The sequence below is a fragment of the Amblyomma maculatum genome, chromosome 9 (genome assembly GCF_055883805.1).
Source record: "Amblyomma maculatum isolate TAMU_Amacu chromosome 9, ASM5588380v1, whole genome shotgun sequence".
Classification (NCBI taxonomy): domain Eukaryota; kingdom Metazoa; phylum Arthropoda; class Arachnida; order Ixodida; family Ixodidae; genus Amblyomma; species Amblyomma maculatum.
This window is the reverse complement of record NC_139352.1, coordinates 60,255,224-60,266,036: the sequence shown is the minus strand read 5'-3', so window position 1 is coordinate 60,266,036 and position 10,813 is coordinate 60,255,224. Positions and strand designations below refer to the sequence as shown.

General features: G+C 42.3%; 1 long non-coding RNA gene across 1 annotated transcript; it reads right to left on the bottom strand.

Annotated features, from left to right (window-relative positions):
• Positions 1 to 312: 312 nt before the first annotated feature.
• LOC146179157 (uncharacterized) lies at positions 313 to 3,576 on the bottom strand. Its single transcript, XR_014700696.1, has 3 exons — positions 3,311 to 3,576; positions 3,070 to 3,230; positions 313 to 1,539 (listed from the first exon to the last, which is right to left on the bottom strand). It is a non-coding gene; the product is annotated as an uncharacterized LOC146179157 (long non-coding RNA).
• Between the last annotated feature and the right edge of the window lie 7,237 nt (positions 3,577 to 10,813).

Here is a 10,813-nt window from a genome sequence, read left to right as displayed (position 1 = left end):
AATTTATTGGTTGGCCGCAGGTTCATCAGTGCATACAAAATTTTTAGGCTAGAAGGAAGTTGACCTAGAGCAAGGCATCTTTTATTCACGCTTCTTTGCTGTCTTCCTCTCTCCTAAATATACAAATGTGTATATACAGCTTCACAATCATGATGTGTTGAGGTCAGTGCTAAATAAAAAAAAAATGCATCCGACAAAGGTATAGTTAGAGATTGAGTACACAAAATTCATTCTAAGTGAGCCTATATATGTCTTGTAGATTCCAAGGGAAGGCAAGTATAGCAGGGGGCAGCGGAAAATCAGGCAGGCAGATAAAAAGTTTGCGGGGATCAGATGGATGCAGCTGACAGAGGATCGGGTTATTTGGATAGATATGGGAGAGACATCTATACAAGCAGGTATATACACAACTGCACAATTATGATGCATTTGCGGTCAGTGCTAAAACAAAGTCCACCCATCAAAGGTATAGGTGGGGAGTGAACACACAAAATTCATTCTAAGTGAGCCTATATATGTCTTGTAGATTCCAGGGGAAGGCAAGCGTAGCAGGGGGCGGCAGAAATACGGGCAGACAGATGAGATTAGGAAGTCTGCGGGGATCATATGGATGCAGCTGATGTATCTGCGGTCAGTTCCAAAAGAAGAAAAATTCTACCCGTCAAAGGTAAAGGAAGGGAGTGAGTACACAAAATTCATTCTAAGTGAGCCTATATATGTCTTTTAGATTCCAAGGGGAGGCAAGTTTAGCAGGGGGCGGCAGAAACTCGGGCAAGCAGATGAAATTAGGAAGTTTGCGAGAATCATGCACCTGGCACAGGATCGGGTTATTCGGATGGATATGGGAGAAGCATTTACCCAGCAGTGGGTGCAGTCAGGCTAGTGATATCAACAAGACTAACAACTGGATGAGTTGGTACTGATTCATCTTAAAACCAGCCAGAAGACGAAACACGTGAGAGGAGCACAAGACAAAGTTTGACTAACAACTGAAATGTTACTGAAGGACAGAGGCAAAAGAAGATTCGCACAGAAATGCACGTGCACGAAAAACCCCGCAAAGCAGTGAAAGCGTGGAAAGCAGAAAGGGTCTAAAAAATCAAAATCTAAAAAAAAGCAAATTCCTTATGGTCAAGAACCACTCGTTACAAAAGGGAAGCCACAGATCCGTCCAAAGGCACACTATACTGCAAAGGCTAAGGACGTGTGTGTGGCTAAGAAATCGGTCAGTCTTTTGGGGCCTTTTTTACATGTGCATCTCTGTGCAAGTCTTCTTTTGCCTCTATCCTTTAGTAAAATTCCAGTTATTAGTCCAGCTGTCCTGCAATTCTCTCTTCTCATATTTTCCGGCTTGTTTCAGAATGAATAAGGTGGTGACTCTACAAACCTTGCACAGACTGGAAACCAGTGTAACTGTCAGATGGAAACCTTTCCCTTATTTGGCTTGCATTACAAATAGGGAGGACTTTACTGTGATGTCTGCTGAGGCATCCCCAAAGCCAGTGCGCAAGCTGGCTGTAGCAGATGTAGTGGTGCCTCCTGTTGACAAGAGAAAAAGCAATATTCACTTTTCAGCATAGCAAAATGAAAATATGATTTAGGTCTTTTACAAATTTGAAAGTTATTCATGCATCTGTACAATTAATTCCCGTCTAACAGAAGCTGTACAGTGTAACTTTCACTGTCAATTTATTCTCCCTGGAAGTATGGCAAACTTTGAATTCTGCTGCAGGCGATTGAGAGAGAATGAGACCCACCCAATATTAGAACTCCAGTGCAATCACAATTTGCTACTGCAGCAAAATAATGCCTGAAGGCAATGCAGCTTTTGACTGACAAAACCTGGTAGTCGTCTTACACCCTCTATACTAGTGTTGTGGCCGATGTCAATGTCCACGCTGATATCATCCGCATAGCACGAAGATGTTAAGTATGCGACTTATGCATTAAGCAGCTCCGTGCATGGAGTCATTCTATTCGAAGGAGCCATAAACTACAAGTGCACTTCTGTCAACAGCTCTCCGTTGTTTTCCCACAACACGGCACGTGCCAAACTTTCTGCAAGTGCCGCAAAACTACTCTATAACTTCATTTGCTAACTGTAAAATTTCCAACACTTACTCAAACTGTGGAAGTTTCGGTGTACTGGCCTTTGGGAAAACGTCTTTCTTTTTTTTTGGTTGTTACATTTCAGCACATGTAAAATGTCAGTGTCAAAGCATTTTGGAGAGGTTTACTGTGTGCAGGTGTTGATGATGGTATCAGTGAAGTCAATTTTTTTAATTATATTTGCACACTATACAACACTCACCTAATGCAAGTGGGTAAAAAAAAAACTAGCAAATAAAACTTTGAGTGCTGGTATGGTGATTGTTCTGGCAGCAAGTGGGGACAGGCTATAACAACAGTTGTCGGGCTAGTTAGTGATCGTCTGCAGAAGCCAGTCCTGCTCTGTGTGTTTTTCTTTTCTGTGTCGTTTTTTAGTGCATTTTCCCACGGCTTCCGCAGGAGACAGGCTACTTCACTGCATGCAATTTCACTTAGCACAGAGTCCTCCGAAATGAGATTGCTTTTGTACTTATTTACTGCATTTCTTGTGGCATTCCTTATGTATTTATGTTTTGAAGTGCTGCACTTGCTGAAGGTCATACCTGGCTAATAAAACAAGCAAATGTGTCCGGACAGCGTCCCCCGCCCCCCTCGTTACTTCACATCAATGTGCATGCCCTTTCCATTTAGCAAGTTCACACTATCAGATGATGCGTGTTTTCTCATTTACTCGTGCATGGAATTAAGCAAACCAGTAATTTGCATGGTGAAACGTCATGCTCATGCGCTTCTACGAAAACAAGAAAAATATGAAAACCAGCGATGTGTTCGCACTAACGTGGCGCAATATCAACACTGTAGACAGTGTAGATGATCGCAGGTAAGTAACGTTAAAGGGGAAGCTTTATTTTATTAACACTGCCTTCCGCAATAGATTTCATTACAGCATTTCTTGCTCGAGAAAATGAAAAACAGGTGCCGCTTGTTCAAGTTATGTCGCCTTTCGCTCAAGGTTCTTACCTTGTGTTCTCAACTAGCAGTCCATGATCAAGAAGCATTTGGAGTAAATGCGGATGATCTGTAACACCCAGACGGCTGCTTCAACTACGTAGTCGCCGCCGGGATCTCGCCAGATGCTCTCAAGAGCAGTCGGCATCGGCACGCACCGCCCGCAGCTGCACCTGTTCGAAAGCTTCGGTTAGCGATTGCGCACTCGCAACGGTCAAACGTAGGCTAGGCTGCAAGACTCGGACATACATACCAATGCGTAGTTCCGAAACGGCTGGGATCGGGAGGCTGACGGTCGGGGCTTCTGCAAGCCGGAGTTGTGCCGCGGTTACCGCGGCCTCTCGACACAAGTGTTACTGTACCGGTCGCTCGCAGGGTCCATCTTCGCCGACCTGGCACCCGAAAAGTTGCGTCGGCGTAAGACTCAAAGCCCACGATGTAACCATGTTTTAACAGTAGCGACTATATTCTAGTTCACTATAGCAGCACAGCGACGCTGGAACCCACGGAGCAACCTAGGCGTCGGCCATATTAAAAAACCCTGTGTAAGCGTAGAGCAGGGCACAATTAGAACCTCTAAAATACACCGAGCTTGGTCAACTTTGGCTCAGCAGGCTCCGGCAACGGGAGCTTCTCATTGGCTTAGCGCTATGACGTATCTGTTGAGTTGAGGAGGACGCGCGCTAGGAAACCGAAATTCTGTTTTTGTCGCTATTAAATCAACGCGGGCGATGAAACGAATCGAGGTATATTATATGATGCAGGACAAGGATTCCATTTAACTAAGCCGTGCAAAATTTCCGGAAAACGTTTCACGACCCCTTTAATGCATGGTAGCATGGTCAAGGTCCATCCCTACCTTGGCGTTGTTTCAACTAGAGCACTGCAGGAATTCAACGCGACATCTTTGGTCATCTCTCAAGGCAACGTTAGCTTCAGTTTGGCTCGAATATTTGTACGAACGAATGTATGTTTTAATGTTACTGAAGTTGAAAAAGGCGCGAAAGTTGCGCCGGCGTTGGTTGTTTCGCGCAAGCGAAAGAACTGTACCTTTTTGTGTGCGAAATCTACGCTAAAAGCTAGAGGGAATCCTGTTTGCAAGAAGCTGGATATCAGGGGAACGACGTCAGTGATGAGGCGACGTTTTTCATTTACAGGTACTTCATTGAAGTTCAAATCAAACAAGAGGGACAGAGGTACCGTACGCGTTTTAGTCTTACAGCGCTGCTGTAAGTGCCGCCCACGTGCCATGTGACAGTGTCCGTGTTGCACGTACGTACAGTCTTTCTTAGCCACTTCGTGCAGCTTGTAATGGATCTCCAGTGTTTCATATTATCTTTATGGTAAGAAGATTTTTTGCCCTACCCCCTCCAATGGGAAGGACCTCCACTAATGCTAAATCAGCGCCACTACACGGCTCGGAAGCAGACCCCCCCTGAGCTCTACACTTCTGACAAAGGCTGTACTGATGGGAGCCAGAGGGTATGTGCTTAGAGCATGCATCAGTGAAAGCTGCGGCAGCATTGGTCATTCTGCGTTGCTCCATCCTCCGCTCTCCATATAACGTCCCAAACCGCTGGGCCACCTGTCGCCTCCCAACCTTTCTCTCTATCCTTTCGCACTTTTCCTCATATGTGAAGTGAGTGATGCGTGTCACTGAACTTTGCCACCTATAACGAACAGCTCTTTCGGTAAAACCAGCTGCATCTTTGGACATGGTTAAAGTTCCCCTGCCAACTGCCCACCTTGCGAGAAGTATTTAAAATGAATTCACTAATTAAATGCTGATACTGTACAGGGATCAGCGATTGATCAACAGTAGTCTGTGTCAAAGCTTCACATGAATGAATATTATTGAAAGTTGCAATTGTACGAAATTGTTCACAGCTACTAAATGGCCGCAGGCTGTGATAAAATATTTGGGGAGCAAGGAGAAGAAAAAAATTACTCTGTGTAGTGCGTGGCATTTGTTAATTTGCAAGTACTGCTTTGCCATGCACTGAAATCTTTTTTTTCGAGGCCGTGTTATTCATTTTTGCCTCGTCTGAACGGTGTTTGCCACAGCCGTACTGGAGGTGGTGGTGTGATTGTGGTGTTTGTGCACAAGGAGGATACAGCCTAACCGTGACCTGTTGGTGATTTCTGGCGTTCAACAGCAAGTGCTCTGTTCTGCCAAGGAGATATGAACAGCCAGGCAATTCACACTGAAGCTCTAGTCTCATCAACATGAAAGTGTATGAAAAGGTTCCCTTTCATTTCCCTTTCATGTATTTCGATCAAATTTACAATCCGTCTTAACATCTTATGATTGAGAGGTGAATGTGTATGAAAATGCTGTTTGTGGCTGCTGCTTTTGCTTTTGGCTAAGAGTCAAAAGGCTTTATGTTTACTTAGAGCATACACCAAAAGCAGAAAACAGCCTTTGAATCTAGATGAAACACAGGAAAATTGATGGTTTTTATAACTGTGAAAAACTCTGTGCAGCCTATGTGATCAGTTTAGATGCAAGGTAATATGACGGTGTAGAGGAAAGACAGTATTTGGCCCATGAGCGTTGCTTCCACCTCCTCAAGACTTCGTTGTGCTTGTCAGAACAAGCTTGTACAAAGGTAAAATCTAGCTTTTGGGCAGCCAGCTGGCATGACTTTCGAAAGTCCTGAGTTTGCCTCCCAGATGCAGTATTTTGTCTTTGGTATATCATTTTCAACCTAGAATGATTTTAGCTGCAATAGCATTAGCAATTAAAACTCATGTTTTGATTTCCTTTTAGCGCTAACCGCATGAGGCGACAATTCGCGGCGACCAGCGTCGCGCGGCGGGCTGAGGGCCACCAAAGCATTGCCGCTTTTCGCTGTTGCTCGGTTTCTGGATTTGTAGAAAACTTCGCCTGTCGCCCGGAAGTGCCTTGTGAGACTAGTCAATGGTTGTTGGCGTTGGAGGTACTAACTTCCGATCCGTTTTGCGCGCGAGAACGGTTCCTTTTTAATGTTTCAGTGCAGGGAATCATTTGGGGCAGAGTCGATATTTATTTCCTTTAGATTATGTCAACTATGAATGAACTGTGTTGACGAATGTAACATTAACAGGTTTTTCTTTTCTTCATGCAGTGTGTTTGTATGAAGGGGGTGGCTGGAGTGCTTCTAAGTTATTGACGTGTTATCATGATCTTTTAAAAGCAACAACAATAATAATTGTTTTACAGGAAAGGAAAGGCACAGTATCTGCCACACTTCCTCTGTGGACACCTGAATTGCATCTTACTGAAAGGTGGGAGTGACAGTGTAGAGAGAGAGAAAGAGGCACCATAGTGGAGGGCTGATCTCTCAACGAGCTTACACTTTTACAGGTATCTTACTAACATGTATGCAAACCACTCTATTCAGCATGGGATCCGTTGAACAGCAGCAACCCACTGCCATATCTGATTGGACTAAGGTACTTAACTGCAAAGAGGTGGCTCGAATTTGAGGCTGGTGACATGCAAAAGCACTCATGTGGGGTGAATTGCTGGTGCATGAAAAGAACCCAACAAGGTCAGAATTCGTCGGCATCTTTCCAATGCACTGTTTTAGTGGCCTATGTGAAGATTTAAGGCATGAAATCTTGTTTACTGTACCACCAGACAACGCAGACGGAACATAAAAAAACTGAGCTCCAGGTCACAAGCATTACAGTGCTTTTAAAAATACAAAGAATTCGGCAAAACAGCAGGAGGGCATTCCATTTGCATCTGTGCATATATTGTATGACCTTTATCGATACTGGGTGACCGGTCTTCCATTAACATGTAATGACAGCTACTGCCACTGGGATAGCTTAGGTCATTCATTAGTATGTTTACCTACCTGTAATTATCTCTGAAGATGAGTATTTTGTGGGCTGCAGGATCAGTGGAGCTGTCGAAAATTTAGGGACCACAGGGAGCAATTTTGTCCTAAATTGTTGCACAGCAATGCACTCGACACGCTTAATGATACCAGACTGGTCATTTGTGGCCTCATGTTTTATACCATCCAGAATGTGTAAGAGGTCTAAGAGAGGGGCAGGGACAACGGATAGTAATATATTTTGCCAGTAAGCTTGAGCTAACTTCTAAATGTAGATGAAGTGTGGAAAAAGGTACAAAGTTTCCTTTTCCACAAGGGCACTGTTGTCGGGAAAAGCCACTCCTCAGTGTTGTCAAGTTCCGCAGCTACGTTCAGCAGCTAGTCAGAACAGCCCCACTGAAAATTTTTCTCAATTTTTTTATTCCACTAACAGATACACCTTCCACTGCTTCCACTGCCCAAAATGTCCATGTGGAAAACTCGCAACCATTAAGCTCAGTTGTAGCTTTTAAAATGTTTCCTATTCTTTTTTTTTTTTTTTTTTTTTTTTCAGCAGTTGCAGCTCGTGTATGGAAGCCAAGGAAATGAGCACGAGGGCAAATGCTAATTTTGAGAAGCTACTGCCACATTCATCTTCTGACTGTAGCTTAAAATACAGTGTTTGTAAACTACTATGATCCATGAAATTAAACCTTCCCTTTGTGCCATGGATACTGTCCAGTGAACAGCAACTCATAGCTGTGCCATACCCAAGCTTTTCTGTAGAGTGCTACGTATGAGTTCACAAGCTTTGCAACCACACTGCAAGCTTGATACGATCCTCTTTTTCTTGTTTTTTGTTTTGTTTGTGATTCCTTGCCCTGTAAATTGAGGAGATTACACATGGAATGAGTCTGTAGCTGCAGTGCTTTTCACTCTAAGCTCTTTGCCTTGTTTGTGCGTACTGCTGTCATCTCCCTAGCTTTTCCACAGTGATTTTTCTGCCCTGTAATCAAATGCTTTCCTGGCAATTTTCAGTACTTTCGCAGTCTTTTGGTGTCAAGCTTGTGTTACCAACGATCAAAATACTCCCTTCGACAGCATGCACAGGTGTGACAAAAGAGAGCAAGTGGTTTGCGACCACCTCATTCTGTGCGTGAGCAAAAAATCACAAGTATGCCTCTACCAGGTGGTAGTTAACAGGTTACATGCACGGGCACTAATTCGTAAGCCAGTTGTGTGATGGCGTGAGACCACAAAGACAACTCTGGCTTCGCTGTTTGGATCGAACCCATCGGAACACTTAAGTCGGACACACTAATTCTAGGCCACGAAGGCATGTTTGTACGGTTTGGCTAAAGCGGGACTTTATATTTATTTATTTAACAATACTGCCGCTCTCAACCGAGAGCCTAGCAGATGGGCAAATACATGCATGTTATGTACATACATACATAAGAAAAAATTAAAGAAGCAAAACAGTTCCAACAAATGCAGACAACAAAGTATACAGTTTTTGTGAAAAACAACCAAATCATGCACGCAACAGCATGGTGAGTTTTCATAAAAAACAACAAAACTTTCAATAGTCTGCAACAATAATCAGAGTACACAATATTAATCCCACGCTTTGTCAGTGTCATGTAAAGGAGAAACTGGAATAAAAATAAGAAGAACTAATGATCTCATGATTAATTCTAGTTTGGATATGAACTGCGACAATGAATTTGTGTTTTTTAGAGATGAGCTTAGTTAATTCCATTCTATCGCCCGAGGAAAGAAAGAGTACCTGAATGTGTCGTTAGAAAAAGAATATTTCGTTAGTGCATGCTCATGTTGGTGCCGTGTTATTCTAGACTGCGAATACGATATGTACTGGGTGATATCAGTTTTGTACTGGCTGTATAGTATTTGAAAAAGAAATTTTAGTCGAGCTTCTTTTGCTCTGGTCAATAATGTGTTTAGATCTGAATGAGGTAAAAGAAGTGGGGGTGAGTCTGTACGCCGGTATTTGCTGTGAATAAACCTTGCTGCTTTTCTTTGCACGCCTTCAAGTTTAGCTATGTTAGTTGCTGTATAAGGAAACCAAATTGTGTTAGCCTATTCTAAAAATGGTCTGACAAATGTTTTATTGGGCCAAAAGCTTAATATTCATTGAGGTGGTCTTCAGGCGTCTTATTAGATAGAACAATTTTTGTAGTGCTGCAGTCATAACATATATGTGTGCCTCCCAATTAAGATTTGATGTCAGTGTTATTCCTAAGTATTTACGTTAATCAACCCTTAAAAGTGATGTGTCATTAATGCTGTTGCTTTTTAATTGTCATTGCTACTGACTTATTAACATTCATAGACATTTGCCAGAGGGAGCACCACTCGGATACCCTGTTGAGGGATTCGGAAAGAATTAGATGGTCGTTATGGCTTTTAATTTCTTTGTATCGATGTCGGGGCGTCTTTCACAGAATGTGGTACGACTGTGTACTAATGACTAGTTTCGGCCTTAAGAAGCATACACTAAGGGATTGGTGATGAAGTAAGTAGCAAAGTACATGTACATGAACGAGGGTCCACAAGAGAAGCTGCAGACTTGTGTCATATCCTTAAAGGCATAGTCTAAGCGTCCCCTGTGCTTCTTTTTTTTTTTTCTAGCTAGAGTACATGCAGAATTAAGTATCTTTCAGAAAGGATTTAAGATCCAGTATATTTTTCCTTCTTCAATAAACAATTGAGTTGCTTCCTTTATGCTGTAGCATTTCATAATAGATGCACTTTGTAACATCCAATACATTTTCTTCTAGAAAGTACTGATAAAAATGCATGAGGAACAATGAAGGTAGTTTCTATTTAAAGTTGATGTATTTTCTCTTTATTTCTGAGGTTGGAAGCTCATTTTTCACATATTTACTGAGATGCTCTCCACTACCCCAATTTTGGAGTACAATTTATTGCCAAGCCATTGCTACTCAACTATGTTGACTGTGTAATGAATATATTAACAGGATATTTCATGTTAATCTTTCTTGGACCCCCATTGCCAATTTTTCTCCCCTGATGCCTTTCAGTACTGAAAAAGCATGTTTAATTATTTCTTTTAGACTTGTTTGCCGTTTTGACTAAGTAAAATAGAGCTACTGTTTTTCTGGTACACTTTTGCATTATGGTCGCAATTGAATTTATTACCAATGTCATTTAATCTTCTACTAGCTTTCAGCAGCATTGTGTTTCAACGAATTCCTGCAGACACACTCTGTGATTCCAGCTCAGTCGGTGGTTGGCTGTCTTGCTATGAGCATTGCAGTTTTGTGCATTCGCAGGTACTCTAATGCACAAGCAAAGTCTTAATTAGCCGTTTAGTCACTGTAATCACAGATTAAATTTCAGCTAAAAGCCTATTTGTTGCATGACTCCTACTCTTGCCTTTGCAGTGTTTTGCTTTTGTGTTAAGCGGAAACTACTCAGTGTGCTCTTGCTATAATGATGACTTGTCTTAAATATCTCACTATAGTGAACCAACTGGGAAACAAACTTGTTCGCACTGTGAAGGGACCTTTTACAGGTTGTGTTACCGCACTAATTGTCATGGCTTGCAGGACATGATTCCATGAGTGTTTCAACGCAGATATTTTCTTGTGAAAGAAGCAGTGGCTTGTGTACAAGGAATTGAGAATGCAAGTTATGATTGACAGTTTCTCAAGTCTGATAAGTACAGAGCAAAAACGTAGCAATGCAGCCATACCTGGTAACATGCATCACAGGTGTCAAGTTTTGAGGCCAATGACTTTCTCCTCAACTCTGGATTGACTTGTATTTGTGCATGGTGTGCACAGTTGAGAGTGATCTGCTAGGTTATTTTCTACATGTAAGCAGTCTTAACAGCATTTGGAACTTCGATGGATAGAATTCAATCTGCTCTTAATAATTTGCTAATTTCTAGGTGATATCAAGTA